Source organism: Polyodon spathula, chromosome 9, assembly GCF_017654505.1.
Source record: "Polyodon spathula isolate WHYD16114869_AA chromosome 9, ASM1765450v1, whole genome shotgun sequence".
NCBI lineage: Eukaryota > Metazoa > Chordata > Actinopteri > Acipenseriformes > Polyodontidae > Polyodon > Polyodon spathula.
The window spans coordinates 15184061-15203920 of NC_054542.1; positions in this window are offsets into that span (position 1 = coordinate 15184061).

Consider the following 19860-nt stretch of genomic DNA (forward strand, 5'->3'; position numbering starts at 1 on the left):
CCTGGGTTTGAACTTCCCCAACAAGGTTCGGCCACTTTGCATAGCCTGGATGCGAACCAGCACCATCCGCGTGGATTAGTCACTTGGGACCTCTCTGTGTTCTACATTTTAACAAGTTAACTGAGATGAAGGATTTCATGTTAAATACAGGAACCAAGTAATTTCGAGAGTCGGTGTCAAACCTGATAAAGAACCTTGTGTAGACACACACACACATGGTTGTAAGAAACCCAGCTGCTGCATGTGGTGTTTGTATTCATGCTTATGAAAATATACACTGAAGATGGCTGATAATAAAAACGCTGATGACACAGGAAGAGTTTGGTGCGTAATGTGGATTGAGCATAATTTAGAACTCAGGTTCCGTTCATAATGATATGCCTTCATTAAGCCAGTATAAAGGTAAATATTTACAAATTTGTCTAGTTTCCTTTGCAATGAAGAGACCAAACTTTCTCTTTAGGAAATATACAGCATGTTACTGTGTGACGGTTTATCAAGAGCACATTTTCTGTATAGCCTGGAAATAAGAAAACGCGTAAAAAAAAATGTAGTTTGAAAAAATATGATTTACGAATGTTACTGAAGTGAGTGCACTCCCTGTTTAAACAAACCACTGAACTTGGGCCATCATTACAGGCTGATCGTGAGGTTTTGTGTGACAACATGAAGGTAGTGTTTTTGTTTATGCTGTTGGAAGAAAATACTGTACGTAATCGACCGAGAGCTCGTCAAACACAGCTATGATCTTTTCTGCAAAACTAGCGGAGACGGTGGCTGATGACGGTAGATCAAAACATTTGGGTGATCTTCCAACCAGAAGGCTGGTCGAAACTTGAGTGGTTCCCAAATGACTATGTTAAAAATGTACGCATGTCTAAGGAGTTGTAGATGCATCTTTGTCATTTACTGATAGTACAAGTTAAAGCGAGATTTACAAAGTTTATCATGTAGTGTAAAGCTGACTGTCCCAAGGCCGTCCGAGCCGTCTACGTTGTTCCAGGGTCGCTACAACTTCCTTCGGGCTGTAGGGCACTTTTCTGCAATGGCTGGTGTGGACCCACATTGATCGTTCAGCGACTTTCACTGCTGTCTACATTGTTAGGAGCACCTGGAATGGACCTGTCCAGCGTTGTTGATGCCAATGCTTCTGGCGGAGGTCTTTGATGATCACCCAGTCCCGTGGCAGGAGCTTGTGGAGCGCGCCTTCCTTCCGTTCGGGTAGGGCGGCTTTTACCCTGGGAAAAAGACTTCAGAACATTGTTAAGAGAAGCACAATATTTTACCATTTCATCCTCACATCCCATTAGGGTGAGCCTATTTTGAGGAAAATGTGTGTTCAGCATCCGCATTGGGCGTCATGGGGTGCTAGCCCTGTAGTACTGTGCATGCGTCCGCGCATGTACATCAGGGCCATTGGCAATACTGTAACCCAGGAGAGCCCTGTTTCAGCCATGAGCTTTGTTAGTTTAGTTTTTATTGTTTGGTTCGCTCTCTCCACCAAGCTTCTGCTTGCGGGGTGGTAGCTACAGTGTGTGCGTAAATCCATTTGTAGGCTTTCAAAAATGTTCTGTACCACACTGTTCACAAAATGAGAACCATTGTCAGATGTCAATTTAGATGGCAGACCCTACCCGGGGTATAATCTCTCTCATTAGGCTTTTTGCTACTGCCATAGCTGTGGCATGTCTGCAGAGGAATGCTTCAATCCATTTAGAAAAGGTATCAATTATCACAAGACAGTACCTGTAACCTTGGCAAGGTGTCAATTCAATAAAATCCATCATAACATGTTCAAAGGGGCTCTCAGGCCTCAGATGAGCTGACACGGACATGGGCGTGCTGCGGCCTACATTGTTGGTCATACAAATCACACATTTAGCACAAAATTGGTTAGCATATGTAGAAAAACCTGGAGCAAACCAAAAATTGTTAACGACATTCACCACCCCTCCCTTTGACACACGGTCTTGGCCGTGTGCCAACTTAACTACATAGGGGAAACGTGAACGGGGAAGGGCAGGCAACCCAGTGGGTCCTCGCCAGATCTTATGAGTAGAATCATAAGAGCATTTGTTTTTCCACAGAGCTGTCTCAGCAGGACCCACACTGTGTTGCAAGTCAGCTACATCCTGTAAAGAACATACAGATTCAGTTAAGGCAGGTAATGACACCACTTGGAGCACAGGGGCCTGAGTTGATGCGGCCGATGCTTTACTAGCAGCATCTGCAACAGCATTCCCTTGAGAGACAGGATCAGAAGCGCTAGTGTGTGCCTGGCATTTACATAAAGAACTAGCTTTTGGCAGCAGAATAGCTTCCAACAAGTTGGCCACCAGTGAGATATGGGCTTCCCCGTAGAAGTGAGGAAACCCTGCTGTTGCCAGAGGGTGCCAAAATTGTGTACCACCCCGAAGGCGTAGCGGCTATCAGTATAGATCGTAACAGTTTGACTTTGAGCCAAAATACAACCACGGGTTAAGGCGAACAGTTCTGTGGCCTGAGCAGAAAGGTTGCCAGGTAGTCTAGTGCTTTCTAGTACAGCAGTCGCAGTAGTTACTGTATACGCAATTAGTGGGTCACCCGCTGGAGAGCGCTGTGCCGAGCCATCAACAAACAATTCTAAATCAGCGTTCAACAGGGGCACATCAGTAAGATCTGGTCGTGGCTTGCAGACCTGTTCTACTAAGGTGATGCAATCATTAGGCCCTCCATCAGCCTCTGTAGGAAGAAGTGTAGCAGATTTAAGCACAGTACAGTGTTTTAGCACAACTTATGACATGGTCATTAATACATTCTGGTAATGTAGTAGATGAGCTGCAGTCAGATGTGCTGTCTTGGCCTGTGAAATCAGAGCATGTACTGCATGAGGAACATGTACAGTTAGAGGGCACATTGCAACTAGGTCAGCACTAGCCAGCACAGCTTCAGTGGTGACAGCAACCGCTCTCAAGCAACAGACTAGCCCTTGGGCTACATTATCAAGGCGCTTGGAGTAAAAAGCCACAGAAGGTTGTTTTCTCCCGTGCTCTTGTGTCAGTACTGCCGACATGAATCCTCCCTTTTCACAAACAAACAGGTTAAAAGGTTTAGAGTGATCAGGTGACCCAAGACAGGGCGGAGAGGACAAGAGTTGTTTAAGTTTTTTAGAGCAGTCAGTCCGTCAGGAGTCCAGAGTTGTGTCATCTTATGGCTATGTATCAAGTCAGCGAGGGGCTGTGTTACTTCAGCATAATCTGGAATCCAAGCTCTACAGTAGCTAGCCATACCTAGCAATGTCATCATGTGTTGTTTTGTGGCAGGCTGGGGCACTGTCAGAATTGCAATGACACTCTCCAGGCCCAATTTCCTGCCTTCCGGTGTAATATCGTGTCCCAAGTATTTTACAGATGGTGACACGAGCTGCAGCTTTTTTTTTTTTTTTTTTTTTTTTTTTTTTTTTTTTTGATACCTTATGGCCATTACGAGCTAGGTACTCTAAAAGAGCTTTTGTATCGGTTTCACACGCGTGCTGAGTTTCAAAACATAAAAGCAAATCATTCACATACTGTATGAGTTTGCTTCCACCAGGGGGAAAAAAACCTTCCAGATTCTGCGCCAAAGTGGCAGAAAAGGCGGCTGGTGACTCGGTAAACCCTTGAGGCATAACTCCAGGTCCATCGTTTCCCCATAAAGGTGAAAGCAAACCAAAACTGTGAGTCCCTTGCAACAGGGATGCTGAAGAATGCATTTGCTAAATCAATAACAGTAAATCACTTTACATTTGGGGGAACAGCTGACAGAACAGTAACTGGGTTTGGCACAATAGGGGCCCTTGCATCTATCGCGTCATTTACTAACCTGAGGTCTTGAACAAAGCATCATTCTCCCGAGGCTTTGCGGACCTGGAGAATCGGGGTGTTGCAAGGCGAGTCAGGGCAGGGCACAATTGCCCCTCTAGAGACCAAAGACGCATGCACAGGAGCAATGTCTTCCTCTGCTTCCTTGCTGGTGGCTGGTGTGTGCTTTTCGGTGTGACTGTTAGGGGCTCTGTCCCTTTCATAAGGCAAATATCATACTTATATTTTGCCCATAGAGAATCGGGGAGGCCGATCACCAAGGTTCTCTGCCCCATGGATTCCCCGTTGGACAGGTGCGACCCAAAAGAAGGGAGCGCAAACAGCACGAGCACTGGGGGAGAATTTGAACCCGTCTTCACTTTGCCAGTCAGTCACCTGCAACACAGACTTAAGCCAGACACCAGTATCTTTCCACTCTACATCATCGGTTTTTGCTATGCTTATATGTGGCACAGAGTCAGTTGTGTGGTAAAGTAATAACTGATCGCTATTTATTTTAATGGCTGCAACACAAAAGAGTAAACCTATGTACAAGGCTAAGCACGTAATTGTTTAGTTAAATGTACCAGTGTTACTGCTGCTGACACCAGTGTTATTGTTGCGGACAGTGGTGTTGTTGCTGCTGACACTGGTGCTATTGCTGCTGACACTGGTGTTACTGCTGCTGACAGTGGTGATACTGCTGCTGGCACTGGTCTTACTGCTGCTGACGCTGGTGTTACTACTGCTGACGCTGGTGTTATTGTTGTTGACATTATTGCTGCTAAAACTGGTATTGCTGTTGCTAACACTGGTGTTATTGCTGCTGACGCTGGTGTTACTGCTGCTGACACTGGTGTTACTGCTGCTGACACTGGTGTTACTGCTGCTGACACTGGGGTTACTACTGCTGACACTGGTGTTACTGCTGCTGACACTGGTATTACTGCTGCTGACACTGGTGTTACTGCTGCTGACACTGGTGTTACTGCTGCTGACACTGGTGTTACTGCTGCTGACACTGGTGTTACTGCTGCTGACACTGGTGTTACTGCTGCTGACACTGGTGTTACTGCTGCTGACACTGGTGTTACTGCTGCTGACACTGGTGTTACTGCTGCTGACACTGGTGTTACTGCTGCTGACACTGGTGTTACTGCTGCTGACACTGGTGTTACTGCTGCTGACACTGGTGTTACTGCTGCTGACAATGGTGTTACTGCTGCTGACACTGGTGTTACTGCTGCTGACACTGGTGTTACTGCTGCTGACACTGGTGTTACTGCTGCTGACACTGGTGTTACTGCTGCTGACACTGGTGTTACTGCTGCTGACACTGGTGTTACTGCTGCTGACACTGGTGTTACTGCTGCTGACACTGGTGTTACTGCTGCTGACACTGGTGTTACTGCTGCTGACACTGGTGTTACTGCTGCTGACACTGGTGTTACTGCTGCTGACACTGGTGTTACTGCTGCTGACACTGGTGTTACTGCTGCTGACACTGGTGTTACTGCTGCTGACACTGGTGTTACTGCTGCTGACACTGGTGTTACTGCTGCTGACACTGGTGTTACTGCTGCTGACACTGGTGTTACTGCTGCTGACACTGGTGTTACTGCTGCTGACACTGGTGTTACTGCTGCTGACACTGGTGTTACTGCTGCTGACACTGGTGTTACTGCTGCTGACACTGGTGTTACTGCTGCTGACACTGGTGTTACTGCTGCTGACACTGGTGTTACTGCTGCTGACACTGGTGTTACTGCTGCTGACACTGGTGTTACTGCTGCTGACACTGGTGTTACTGCTGCTGACACTGGTGTTACTGCTGCTGACACTGGTGTTACTGCTGCTGACACTGGTGTTACTGCTGCTGACACTGGTGTTACTGCTGCTGACACTGGTGTTACTGCTGCTGACACTGGTGTTACTGCTGCTGACACTGGTGTTACTGCTGCTGACACTGGTGTTACTGCTGCTGACACTGGTGTTACTGCTGCTGACACTGGTGTTACTGCTGCTGACACTGGTGTTACTGCTGCTGACACTGGTGTTACTGCTGCTGACACTGGTGTTACTGCTGCTGACACTGGTGTTACTGCTGCTGACACTGGTGTTACTGCTGCTGACACTGGTGTTACTGCTGCTGACACTGGTGTTACTGCTGCTGACACTGGTGTTACTGCTGCTGACACTGGTGTTACTGCTGCTGACACTGGTGTTACTGCTGCTGACACTGGTGTTACTGCTGCTGACACTGGTGTTACTGCTGCTGACACTGGTGTTACTGCTGCTGACACTGGTGTTACTGCTGCTGACACTGGTGTTACTGCTGCTGACACTGGTGTTACTGCTGCTGACACTGGTGTTACTGCTGCTGACACTGGTGTTACTGCTGCTGACACTGGTGTTACTGCTGCTGACACTGGTGTTACTGCTGCTGACACTGGTGTTACTGCTGCTGACACTGGTGTTACTGCTGCTGACACTGGTGTTACTGCTGCTGACACTGGTGTTACTGCTGCTGACACTGGTGTTACTGCTGCTGACACTGGTGTTACTGCTGCTGACACTGGTGTTATTGCTGCTGACACTGGTGTTACTGCTGCTGACACTGGTGTTACTGCTGCTGACACTGGTGTTACTGCTGCTGACACTGGTGTTACTGCTGCTGACACTGGTGTTACTGCTGCTGACACTGGTGTTACTGCTGCTGACACTGGTGTTACTGCTGCTGACACTGGTGTTACTGCTGCTGACACTGGTGTTACTGCTGCTGACACTGGTGTTACTGCTGCTGACACTGGTGTTACTGCTGCTGACACTGGTGTTACTGCTGCTGACACTGGTGTTACTGCTGCTGACACTGGTGTTACTGCTGCTGACACTGGTGTTACTGCTGCTGACACTGGTGTTACTGCTGCTGACACTGGTGTTACTGCTGCTGACACTGGTGTTATTGCTGCTGACACTGGTGTTACTGCTGCTGACACTGGTGTTACTGCTGCTGACACTGGTGTTACTGCTGCTGACACTGGTGTTACTGCTGCTGACACTGGTGTTACTGCTGCTGACACTGGTGTTACTGCTGCTGACACTGGTGTTACTGCTGCTGACACTGGTGTTACTGCTGCTGACACTGGTGTTACTGCTGCTGACACTGGTGTTACTGCTGCTGACACTGGTGTTACTGCTGCTGACACTGGTGTTACTGCTGCTGACACTGGTGTTACTGCTGCTGACACTGGTGTTACTGCTGCTGACACTGGTGTTACTGCTGCTGACACTGGTGTTACTGCTGCTGACACTGGTGTTACTGCTGCTGACACTGGTGTTACTGCTGCTGACACTGGTGTTACTGCTGCTGACACTGGTGTTACTGCTGCTGACACTGGTGTTACTGCTGCTGACACTGGTGTTACTGTTGCTGACACTGGTGTTACTGCTGCTGACACTGGTGTTACTGCTGCTGACACTGGTGTTACTGCTGCTGACACTGGTGTTACTGCTGCTGACACTGGTGTTACTGCTGCTGACACTGGTGTTATTGCTGCTGACACTGGTGTTACTGCTGCTGACACTGGTGTTACTGCTGCTGACACTGGTGTTACTGCTGCTGACACTGGTGTTACTGCTGCTGACACTGGTGTTACTGCTGCTGACACTGGTGTTACTGCTGCTGACACTGGTGTTACTGCTGCTGACACTGGTGTTACTGCTGCTGACACTGGTGTTACTGCTGCTGACACTGGTGTTACTGCTGCTGACACTGGTGTTACTGCTGCTGACACTGGTGTTACTGCTGCTGACACTGGTGTTACTGCTGCTGACACTGGTGTTACTGCTGCTGACACTGGTGTTACTGCTGCTGACACTGGTGTTACTGCTGCTGACACTGGTGTTACTGCTGCTGACACTGGTGTTACTGCTGCTGACACTGGTGTTACTGCTGCTGACACTGGTGTTACTGCTGCTGACACTGGTGTTACTGCTGCTGACACTGGTGTTATTGCTGCTGACACTGGTGTTACTGCTGCTGACACTGGTGTTACTGCTGCTGACACTGGTGTTACTGCTGCTGACACTGGTGTTACTGCTGCTGACACTGGTGTTACTGCTGCTGACACTGGTGTTACTGCTGCTGACACTGGTGTTACTGCTGCTGACACTGGTGTTACTGCTGCTGACACTGGTGTTACTGCTGCTGACACTGGTGTTACTGCTGCTGACACTGGTGTTACTGTTGCTGACACTGGTGTTACTGCTGCTGACACTGGTGTTACTGCTGCTGACACTGGTGTTACTGCTGCTGACACTGGTGTTACTGCTGCTGACACTGGTGTTACTGCTGCTGACACTGGTGTTACTGCTGCTGACACTGGTGTTACTGCTGCTGACACTGGTGTTACTGCTGCTGACACTGGTGTTACTGCTGCTGACACTGGTGTTACTGCTGCTGACACTGGTGTTACTGCTGCTGACACTGGTGTTACTGCTGCTGACACTGGTGTTACTGTTGCTGACACTGGTGTTACTGCTGCTGACACTGGTGTTACTGCTGCTGACACTGGTGTTACTGCTGCTGACACTGGTGTTACTGCTGCTGACACTGGTGTTACTGCTGCTGACACTGGTGTTACTGCTGCTGACACTGGTGTTACTGCTGCTGACACTGGTGTTACTGCTGCTGACACTGGTGTTACTGCTGCTGACACTGGTGTTACTGCTGACACTGGTGTTACTGCTGCTGACACTGGTGTTACTGCTGCTGACACTGGTCTTACTGCTGCTGACACTGGTGTTACTGCTGCTGACACTGGTGTTACTGCTGCTGACACTGGTGTTACTGCTGCTGACACTGGTGTTACTGCTGCTGACACTGGTGTTACTGCTGCTGACACTGGTGTTACTGCTGCTGACACTGGTGTTACTGCTGCTGACACTGGTGTTACTGCTGCTGACACTGGTGTTACTGCTGCTGACACTGGTGTTACTGCTGCTGACACTGGTGTTACTGCTGCTGACACTGGTGTTACTGCTGCTGACACTGGTGTTACTGCTGCTGACACTGGTGTTACTGCTGCTGACACTGGTGTTACTGCTGCTGACACTGGTGTTACTGCTGCTGACACTGGTGTTACTGCTGCTGACACTGGTGTTACTGCTGCTGACACTGGTGTTACTGCTGCTGACACTGGTGTTACTGCTGCTGACACTGGTGTTACTGCTGCTGACACTGGTGTTACTGCTGCTGACACTGGTGTTACTGCTGCTGACACTGGTGTTACTGCTGCTGACACTGGTGTTACTGCTGCTGACACTGGTGTTACTGCTGCTGACACTGGTGTTACTGCTGCTGACACTGGTGTTACTGCTGCTGACACTGGTGTTACTGCTGCTGACACTGGTGTTACTGCTGCTGACACTGGTGTTACTGCTGCTGACACTGGTGTTACTGCTGCTGACACTGGTGTTACTGCTGCTGACACTGGTGTTACTGCTGCTGACACTGGTGTTACTGCTGCTGACACTGGTGTTACTGCTGCTGACACTGGTGTTACTGCTGCTGACACTGGTGTTACTGCTGCTGACACTGGTGTTACTGCTGCTGACACTGGTGTTACTGCTGCTGACACTGGTGTTACTGCTGCTGACACTGGTGTTACTGCTGCTGACACTGGTGTTACTGCTGCTGACACTGGTGTTACTGCTGCTGACACTGGTGTTACTGCTGCTGACACTGGTGTTACTGCTGCTGACACTGGTGTTACTGCTGCTGACACTGGTGTTACTGCTGCTGACACTGGTGTTATTGCTGCTGACACTGGTGTTACTGCTGCTGACACTGGTGTTACTGCTGCTGACACTGGTGTTACTGCTGCTGACACTGGTGTTACTGCTGCTGACACTGGTGTTACTGCTGCTGACACTGGTGTTACTGCTGCTGACACTGGTGTTACTGCTGCTGACACTGGTGTTACTGCTGCTGACACTGGTGTTACTGCTGCTGACACTGGTGTTACTGCTGCTGACACTGGTGTTACTGCTGCTGACACTGGTGTTACTGCTGCTGACACTGGTGTTACTGCTGCTGACACTGGTGTTACTGCTGCTGACACTGGTGTTACTGCTGCTGACACTGGTGTTACTGCTGCTGACACTGGTGTTACTGCTGCTGACACTGGTGTTACTGCTGCTGACACTGGTGTTACTGCTGCTGACACTGGTGTTACTGCTGCTGACACTGGTGTTACTGCTGCTGACACTGGTGTTACTGCTGCTGACACTGGTGTTACTGCTGCTGACACTGGTGTTACTGCTGCTGACACTGGTGTTACTGCTGCTGACACTGGTGTTACTGCTGCTGACACTGGTGTTACTGCTGCTGACACTGGTGTTACTGCTGCTGACACTGGTGTTACTGCTGCTGACACTGGTGTTACTGCTGCTGACACTGGTGTTACTGCTGCTGACACTGGTGTTACTGCTGCTGACACTGGTGTTACTGCTGCTGACACTGGTGTTACTGCTGCTGACACTGGTGTTACTGCTGCTGACACTGGTGTTACTGCTGCTGACACTGGTGTTACTGCTGCTGACACTGGTGTTACTGCTGCTGACACTGGTGTTACTGCTGCTGACACTGGTGTTACTGCTGCTGACACTGGTGTTACTGCTGCTGACACTGGTGTTACTGCTGCTGACACTGGTGTTACTGCTGCTGACACTGGTGTTACTGCTGCTGACACTGGTGTTACTGCTGCTGACACTGGTGTTACTGCTGCTGACACTGGTGTTACTGCTGCTGACACTGGTGTGCTGACACTGGTGTTACTGCTGCTGACACTGGTGTTACTGCTGCTGACACTGGTGTTACTGCTGCTGACACTGGTGTTACTGCTGCTGACACTGGTGTTACTGCTGCTGACACTGGTGTTACTGCTGCTGACACTGGTGTTACTGCTGCTGACACTGGTGTTACTGCTGCTGACACTGGTGTTACTGCTGCTGACACTGGTGTTACTGCTGCTGACACTGGTGTTACTGCTGCTGACACTGGTGTTACTGCTGCTGACACTGGTGTTACTGCTGCTGACACTGGTGTTACTGCTGCTGACACTGGTGTTACTGCTGCTGACACTGGTGTTACTGCTGCTGACACTGGTGTTACTGCTGCTGACACTGGTGTTACTGCTGCTGACACTGGTGTTACTGCTGCTGACACTGGTGTTACTGCTGCTGACACTGGTGTTACTGCTGCTGACACTGGTGTTACTGCTGCTGCTGACACTGGTGTTACTGCTGCTGACACTGGTGTTACTGCTGCTGACACTGGTGTTACTGCTGCTGACACTGGTGTTACTGCTGCTGACACTGGTGTTACTGCTGCTGACACTGGTGTTACTGCTGCTGACACTGGTGTTACTGCTGCTGACACTGGTGTTACTGCTGCTGACACTGGTGTTACTGCTGCTGACACTGGTGTTACTGCTGCTGACACTGGTGTTACTGCTGCTGACACTGGTGTTACTGCTGCTGACACTGGTGTTACTGCTGCTGACACTGGTGTTACTGCTGCTGACACTGGTGTTACTGCTGCTGACACTGGTGTTACTGCTGCTGACACTGGTGTTACTGCTGCTGACACTGGTGTTACTGCTGCTGACACTGGTGTTACTGCTGCTGACACTGGTGTTACTGCTGCTGACACTGGTGTTATTGCTGCTGACACTGGTGTTACTGCTGCTGACACTGGTGTTACTGCTGCTGACACTGGTGTTACTGCTGCTGACACTGGTGTTACTGCTGCTGACACTGGTGTTACTGCTGCTGACACTGGTGTTACTGCTGCTGACACTGGTGTTACTGCTGCTGACACTGGTGTTACTGCTGCTGACACTGGTGTTACTGCTGCTGACACTGGTGTTACTGCTGCTGACACTGGTGTTACTGCTGCTGACACTGGTGTTACTGCTGCTGACACTGGTGTTACTGCTGCTGACACTGGTGTTACTGCTGCTGACACTGGTGTTACTGCTGCTGACACTGGTGTTACTGCTGCTGACACTGGTGTTACTGCTGCTGACACTGGTGTTACTGCTGCTGACACTGGTGTTACTGTTGCTGACACTGGTGTTACTGCTGCTGACACTGGTGTTACTGCTGCTGACACTGGTGTTACTGCTGCTGACACTGGTGTTACTGCTGCTGACACTGGTGTTACTGCTGCTGACACTGGTGTTACTGCTGCTGACACTGGTGTTACTGCTGCTGACACTGGTGTTACTGCTGCTGACACTGGTGTTATTGCTGCTGACACTGGTGTTACTGCTGCTGACACTGGTGTTACTGCTGCTGACACTGGTGTTACTGCTGCTGACACTGGTGTTACTGCTGCTGACACTGGTGTTACTGCTGCTGACACTGGTGTTACTGCTGCTGACACTGGTGTTACTGCTGCTGACACTGGTGTTACTGCTGCTGACACTGGTGTTACTGCTGCTGACACTGGTGTTACTGCTGCTGACACTGGTGTTACTGCTGCTGACACTGGTGTTACTGCTGCTGACACTGGTGTTACTGCTGCTGACACTGGTGTTACTGCTGCTGACACTGGTGTTACTGCTGCTGACACTGGTGTTACTGCTGCTGACACTGGTGTTACTGCTGCTGACACTGGTGTTACTGCTGCTGACACTGGTGTTACTGCTGCTGACACTGGTGTTACTGCTGCTGACACTGGTGTTACTGCTGCTGACACTGGTGTTACTGCTGCTGACACTGGTGTTACTGCTGCTGACACTGGTGTTACTGCTGCTGACACTGGTGTTACTGCTGCTGACACTGGTGTTACTGCTGCTGACACTGGTGTTACTGCTGCTGACACTGGTGTTACTGCTGCTGACACTGGTGTTACTGCTGCTGACACTGGTGTTACTGCTGCTGACACTGGTGTTACTGCTGCTGACACTGGTGTTAATGCTGCTGACACTGCTGATACTGCTGCTGACACTGGTGTTACTCCTGCTGACACTGGTCTTACTGCTGCTGACACTGGTGTTAATGCTGCTGACACTGGTGTTTACTGCTGCTGACACTGGTGTTACTGCTGCTGACACTGGTGTTACTGCTGCTGACACTGGTGTTACTGCTGCTGACACTGGTGTTACTGCTGCTGACACTGGTGTTACTGCTGCTGACACTGGTGTTACTGCTGCTGACACTGGTGTTACTGCTGCTGACACTGGTGTTACTGCTGCTGACACTGGTGTTACTGCTGCTGACACTGGTGTTACTGCTGCTGACACTGGTGTTACTGCTGCTGACACTGGTGTTACTGCTGCTGACACTGGTGTTACTGCTGCTGACACTGGTGTTACTGCTGCTGACACTGGTGTTACTGCTGCTGACACTGGTGTTACTGCTGCTGACACTGGTGTTACTGCTGCTGACACTGGTGTTACTGCTGCTGACACTGGTGTTACTGCTGCTGACACTGGTGTTACTGCTGCTGACACTGGTGTTACTGCTGCTGACACTGGTGTTACTGCTGCTGACACTGGTGTTACTGCTGCTGACACTGGTGTTACTGCTGCTGACACTGGTGTTACTGCTGCTGACACTGGTGTTACTGCTGCTGACACTGGTGTTACTGCTGCTGACACTGGTGTTACTGCTGCTGACACTGGTGTTACTGCTGCTGACACTGGTGTTACTGCTGCTGACACTGGTGTTACTGCTGCTGACACTGGTGTTACTGCTGCTGACACTGGTGTTACTGCTGCTGACACTGGTGTTACTGCTGCTGACACTGGTGTTACTGCTGCTGACACTGGTGTTACTGCTGCTGACACTGGTGTTACTGCTGCTGACACTGGTGTTACTGCTGCTGACACTGGTGTTACTGCTGCTGACACTGGTGTTACTGCTGCTGACACTGGTGTTACTGCTGCTGACACTGGTGTTACTGCTGCTGACACTGGTGTTACTGCTGCTGACACTGGTGTTACTGCTGCTGACACTGGTGTTACTGCTGCTGACACTGGTGTTACTGCTGCTGACACTGGTGTTACTGCTGCTGACACTGGTGTTACTGCTGCTGACACTGGTGTTACTGCTGCTGACACTGGTGTTACTGCTGCTGACACTGGTGTTACTGCTGCTGACACTGGTGTTACTGCTGCTGACACTGGTGTTACTGCTGCTGACACTGGTGTTACTGCTGCTGACACTGATATTACTGCTGCTGACACTGGTGTTACTGCTGCTGACACTGGTGTTACTGCTGCTGACACTGGTGTTACTGCTGCTGACACTGGTGTTACTGCTGCTGACACTGGTGTTACTGCTGCTGACACTGGTGTTACTGCTGCTGACACTGGTGTTACTGCTGCTGACACTGGTGTTACTGCTGCTGACACTGGTGTTACTGACACTGGTGTTACTGCTGCTGACACTGGTGTTACTGCTGCTGACACTGGTGTTACTGCTGCTGACACTGGTGTTACTGCTGCTGACACTGGTGTTACTGCTGCTGACACTGGTGTTACTGCTGCTGACACTGGTGTTACTGCTGCTGACACTGGTGTTACTGCTGCTGACACTGGTGTTACTGCTGCTGACACTGGTGTTACTGCTGCTGACACTGGTGTTACTGCTGCTGACACTGGTGTTACTGCTGCTGACACTGGTGTTACTGCTGCTGACACTGGTGTTACTGCTGCTGACACTGGTGTTACTGCTGCTGACACTGGTGTTACTGCTGCTGACACTGGTGTTACTGCTGCTGACACTGGTGTTACTGCTGCTGACACTGGTGTTACTGCTGCTGACACTGGTGTTACTGCTGCTGACACTGGTGTTACTGCTGCTGACACTGGTGTTACTGCTGCTGACACTGGTGTTACTGCTGCTGACACTGGTGTTACTGCTGCTGACACTGGTGTTACTGCTGCTGACACTGGTGTTACTGCTGCTGACACTGGTGTTACTGCTGCTGACACTGGTGTTACTGCTGCTGACACTGGTGTTACTGCTGCTGACACTGGTGTTACTGCTGCTGACACTGGTGTTACTGCTGCTGACACTGGTGTTACTGCTGCTGACACTGGTGTTACTGCTGCTGACACTGGTGTTACTGCTGCTGACACTGGTGTTACTGCTGCTGACACTGGTGTTACTGCTGCTGACACTGGTGTTACTGCTGCTGACACTGGTGTTACTGCTGCTGACACTGGTGTTACTGCTGCTGACACTGGTGTTACTGCTGCTGACACTGGTGTTACTGCTGCTGACACTGGTGTTACTGCTGCTGACACTGGTGTTACTGCTGCTGACACTGGTGTTACTGCTGCTGACACTGGTGTTACTGCTGCTGACACTGGTGTTACTGCTGCTGACACTGGTGTTACTGCTGCTGACACTGGTGTTACTGCTGCTGACACTGGTGTTACTGCTGCTGACACTGGTGTTACTGCTGCTGACACTGGTGTTACTGCTGCTGACACTGGTGTTACTGCTGCTGACACTGGTGTTACTGCTGCTGACACTGGTGTTACTGCTGCTGACACTGGTGTTACTGCTGCTGACACTGGTGTTACTGCTGCTGACACTGGTGTTACTGCTGCTGACACTGGTGTTACTGCTGCTGACACTGGTGTTATTGTTGCTGACACTGGTGTTACTGCTGCTGACACTGGTGTTACTGCTGCTGACACTGGTGTTACTGCTGCTGACACTGGTGTTACTGCTGCTGACACTGGTGTTACTGCTGCTGACACTGGTGTTACTGCTGCTGACACTGGTGTTACTGCTGCTGACACTGGTGTTACTGCTGCTGACACTGGTGTTACTGCTGCTGACACTGGTGTTACTGCTGCTGACACTGGTGTTACTGCTGCTGACACTGGTGTTACTGCTGCTGACACTGGTGTTACTGTTGCTGACACTGGTGTTACTGCTGCTGACACTGGTGTTACTGCTGCTGACACTGGTGTTACTGCTGCTGACACTGGTGTTACTGCTGCTGACACTGGTGTTACTGCTGCTGACACTGGTGTTACTGCTGCTGACACTGGTGTTACTGCTGCTGACACTGGTGTTACTGCTGCTGACACTGGTGTTACTGCTGCTGACACTGGTGTTACTGCTGCTGACACTGGTGTTACTGCTGCTGACACTGGTGTTACTGCTGCTGACACTGGTGTTACTGCTGCTGACACTGGTGTTACTGCTGCTGACACTGGTGTTACTGCTGCTGACACTGGTGTTACTGCTGCTGACACTGGTGTTACTGCTGCTGACACTGGTGTTACTGCTGCTGACACTGGTGTTACTGCTGCTGACACTGGTGTTACTGCTGCTGACACTGGTGTTACTGCTGCTGACACTGGTGTTACTGCTGCTGACACTGGTGTTACTGCTGCTGACACTGGTGTTACTGCTGCTGACACTGGTGTTACTGCTGCTGACACTGGTGTTACTGCTGCTGACACTGGTGTTACTGCTGCTGACACTGGTGTTACTGCTGCTGACACTGGTGTTACTGCTGCTGACACTGGTGTTACTGCTGCTGACACTGGTGTTACTGCTGCTGACACTGGTGTTACTGCTGCTGACACTGGTGTTACTGCTGCTGACACTGGTGTTACTGCTGCTGACACTGGTGTTACTGCTGCTGACACTGGTGTTACTGCTGCTGACACTGGTGTTACTGCTGCTGACACTGGTGTTACTGCTGCTGACACTGGTGTTACTGCTGCTGACACTGGTGTTACTGCTGCTGACACTGGTGTTACTGCTGCTGACACTGGTGTTACTGCTGCTGACACTGGTGTTACTGCTGCTGACACTGGTGTTACTGCTGCTGACACTGGTGTTACTGCTGCTGACACTGGTGTTACTGCTGCTGACACTGGTGTTACTGCTGCTGACACTGGTGTTACTGCTGCTGACACTGGTGTTACTGCTGCTGACACTGGTGTTACTGCTGCTGACACTGGTGTTACTGCTGCTGACACTGGTGTTATTGCTGCTGACACTGGTGTTACTGCTGCTGACACTGGTGTTACTGCTGCTGACACTGGTGTTACTGCTGCTGACACTGGTGTTACTGCTGCTGACACTGGTGTTACTGCTGCTGACACTGGTGTTACTGCTGCTGACACTGGTGTTACTGCTGCTGACACTGGTGTTACTGCTGCTGACACTGGTGTTACTGCTGCTGACACTGGTGTTACTGCTGCTGACACTGGTGTTACTGCTGCTGACACTGGTGTTACTGCTGCTGACACTGGTGTTACTGCTGCTGACACTGGTGTTACTGCTGCTGACACTGGTGTTACTGCTGCTGACACTGGTGTTACTGCTGCTGACACTGGTGTTACTGCTGCTGACACTGGTGTTACTGCTGCTGACACTGGTGTTACTGCTGCTGACACTGGTGTTACTGCTGCTGACACTGGTGTTACTGCTGCTGACACTGGTGTTACTGCTGCTGACACTGGTGTTACTGCTGCTGACACTGGTGTTACTGCTGCTGACACTGGTGTTACTGCTGCTGCTGACACTGGTGTTACTGCTGCTGACACTGGTGTTACTGCTGCTGACACTGGTGTTACTGCTGCTGACACTGGTGTTACTGCTGCTGACACTGGTGTTACTGCTGCTGACACTGGTGTTACTGCTGCTGACACTGGTGTTACTGCTGCTGACACTGTGTTACTGCTGCTGACACTGGTGTTACTGCTGCCGACACTGGTGTTACTTTTGCTGACATTGGTGTTACTGCTGCTGACACTGGTGTTATTGCTGCTGACACTGGTGTTACTGCTGCTGACACTGGTGTTACTGCTGCTGACACTGGTGTTACTGCTGCTGACACTGGTGTTACTGCTGCTGACACTGGTGTTACTGCTGCTGACACTGGTGTTACTGCTGCTGACACTGGTGTTACTGCTGCTGACACTGGTGTTACTGCTGCTGACACTGGTGTTACTGCTGCTGACACTGGTGTTACTGCTGCTGACACTGGTGTTACTGCTGCTGACACTGGTGTTACTGCTGCTGACACTGGTGTTACTGCTGCTGACACTGGTGTTACTGTTGCTGACACTGGTGTTACTGTTGCTGACACTGGTGTTACTGCTGCTGACACTGGTGTTACTGCTGCTGACACTGGTGTTACTGCTGCTGACACTGGTGTTACTGCTGCTGACACTGGTGTTACTGCTGCTGACACTGGTGTTTACTGGTGTTACTGCTGCTGACACTGGTGTTACTGCTGCTGACACTGGTGTTACTGCTGCTGACACTGGTGTTACTGCTGCTGACACTGGTGTTACTGCTGCTGACACTGGTGTTACTGCTGCTGACACTGGTGTTACTGCTGCTGACACTGGTGTTACTGCTGCTGACACTGGTGTTACTGCTGCTGACACTGGTGTTACTGCTGCTGACACTGGTGTTACTGCTGCTGACACTGGTGTTACTGCTGCTGACACTGGTGTTACTGCTGCTGACACTGGTGTTACTGCTGCTGACACTGGTGTTACTGCTGCTGACACTGGTGTTACTGCTGCTGACACTGGTGTTACTGCTGCTGACACTGGTGTTACTGCTGCTGACACTGGTGTTACTGCTGCTGACACTGGTGTTACTGCTGCTGACACTGGTGTTACTGCTGCTGACACTGGTGTTACTGCTGCTGACACTGGTGTTACTGCTGCTGACACTGGTGTTACTGCTGCTGACACTGGTGTTACTGCTGCTGACACTGGTGTTACTGCTGCTGACACTGGTGTTACTGCTGCTGACACTGGTGTTACTGCTGCTGACACTGGTGTTACTGCTGCTGACACTGGTGTTACTGCTGCTGACACCGGTGTTAATGCTGCTGACACTGGGTTTACTGCTGCTGACACTGAGTTTGCTGCTGCTGACACTGGTGTTATTGTTCCTGACACTGGTGTTACTGCTGCTGACACTGGTGTTACTGCTGCTGACACTGGTGTTACTGCTGCTGACACTGGTGTTACTGCTGCTGACACTGGTGTTACTGCTGCTGACACTGGTGTTACTGCTGCTGACACTGGTGTTACTGCTGCTGACACTGGTGTTACTGCTGCTGACACTGGTGTTACTGCTGCTGACACTGGTGTTACTGCTGCTGACACTGGTGTTACTGCTGCTGACACTGGTGTTACTGCTGCTGACACTGGTGTTACTGCTGCTGACACTGGTGTTACTGCTGCTGACACTGGTGTTACTGCTGCTGACACTGGTGTTACTGCTGCTGACACTGGTGTTACTGCTGCTGACACTGGTGTTACTGCTGCTGACACTGGTGTTACTGCTGCTGACACTGGTGTTACTGCTGCTGACACTGGTGTTACTGCTGCTGACACTGGTGTTACTGCTGCTGACACTGGTGTTACTGCTGCTGACACTGGTGTTACTGCTGCTGACACTGGTGTTACTGCTGCTGACACTGGTGTTACTGCTGCTGACACTGGTGTTACTGCTGCTGACACTGGTGTTACTGCTGCTGACACTGGTGTTACTGCTGCTGACACTGGTGTTACTGCTGCTGACACTGGTGTTACTGCTGCTGACACTGGTGTTACTGCTGCTGACACTGGTGTTACTGCTGCTGACACTGGTGTTACTGCTGCTGACACTGGTATTACTGCTGCTGACACTGGTGTTACTGCTGCTGACACTGGTGTTACTGCTGCTGACACTGGTGTTACTGCTGCTGACACTGGTGTTACTGCTGCTGACACTGGTGTTACTGCTGCTGACACTGGTGTTACTGCTGCTGACATTGATTTTACTGCTGCTGACCCTGGTATTACTGCTGCTGACACTGGTATTACTCCTGCTGACACTGGGTTTACTGCTGCTGACACTGGTGTTACTGCTTCTGACACTGGTGTTACTGCTGCTCACACTGCTATACTGCTGCTGGCACTGGTGTTATTGCTGCTGAAACTGGTGTTAGTGTTGCTGACACTGGGTTTACTACTGCTGACACTGGTGT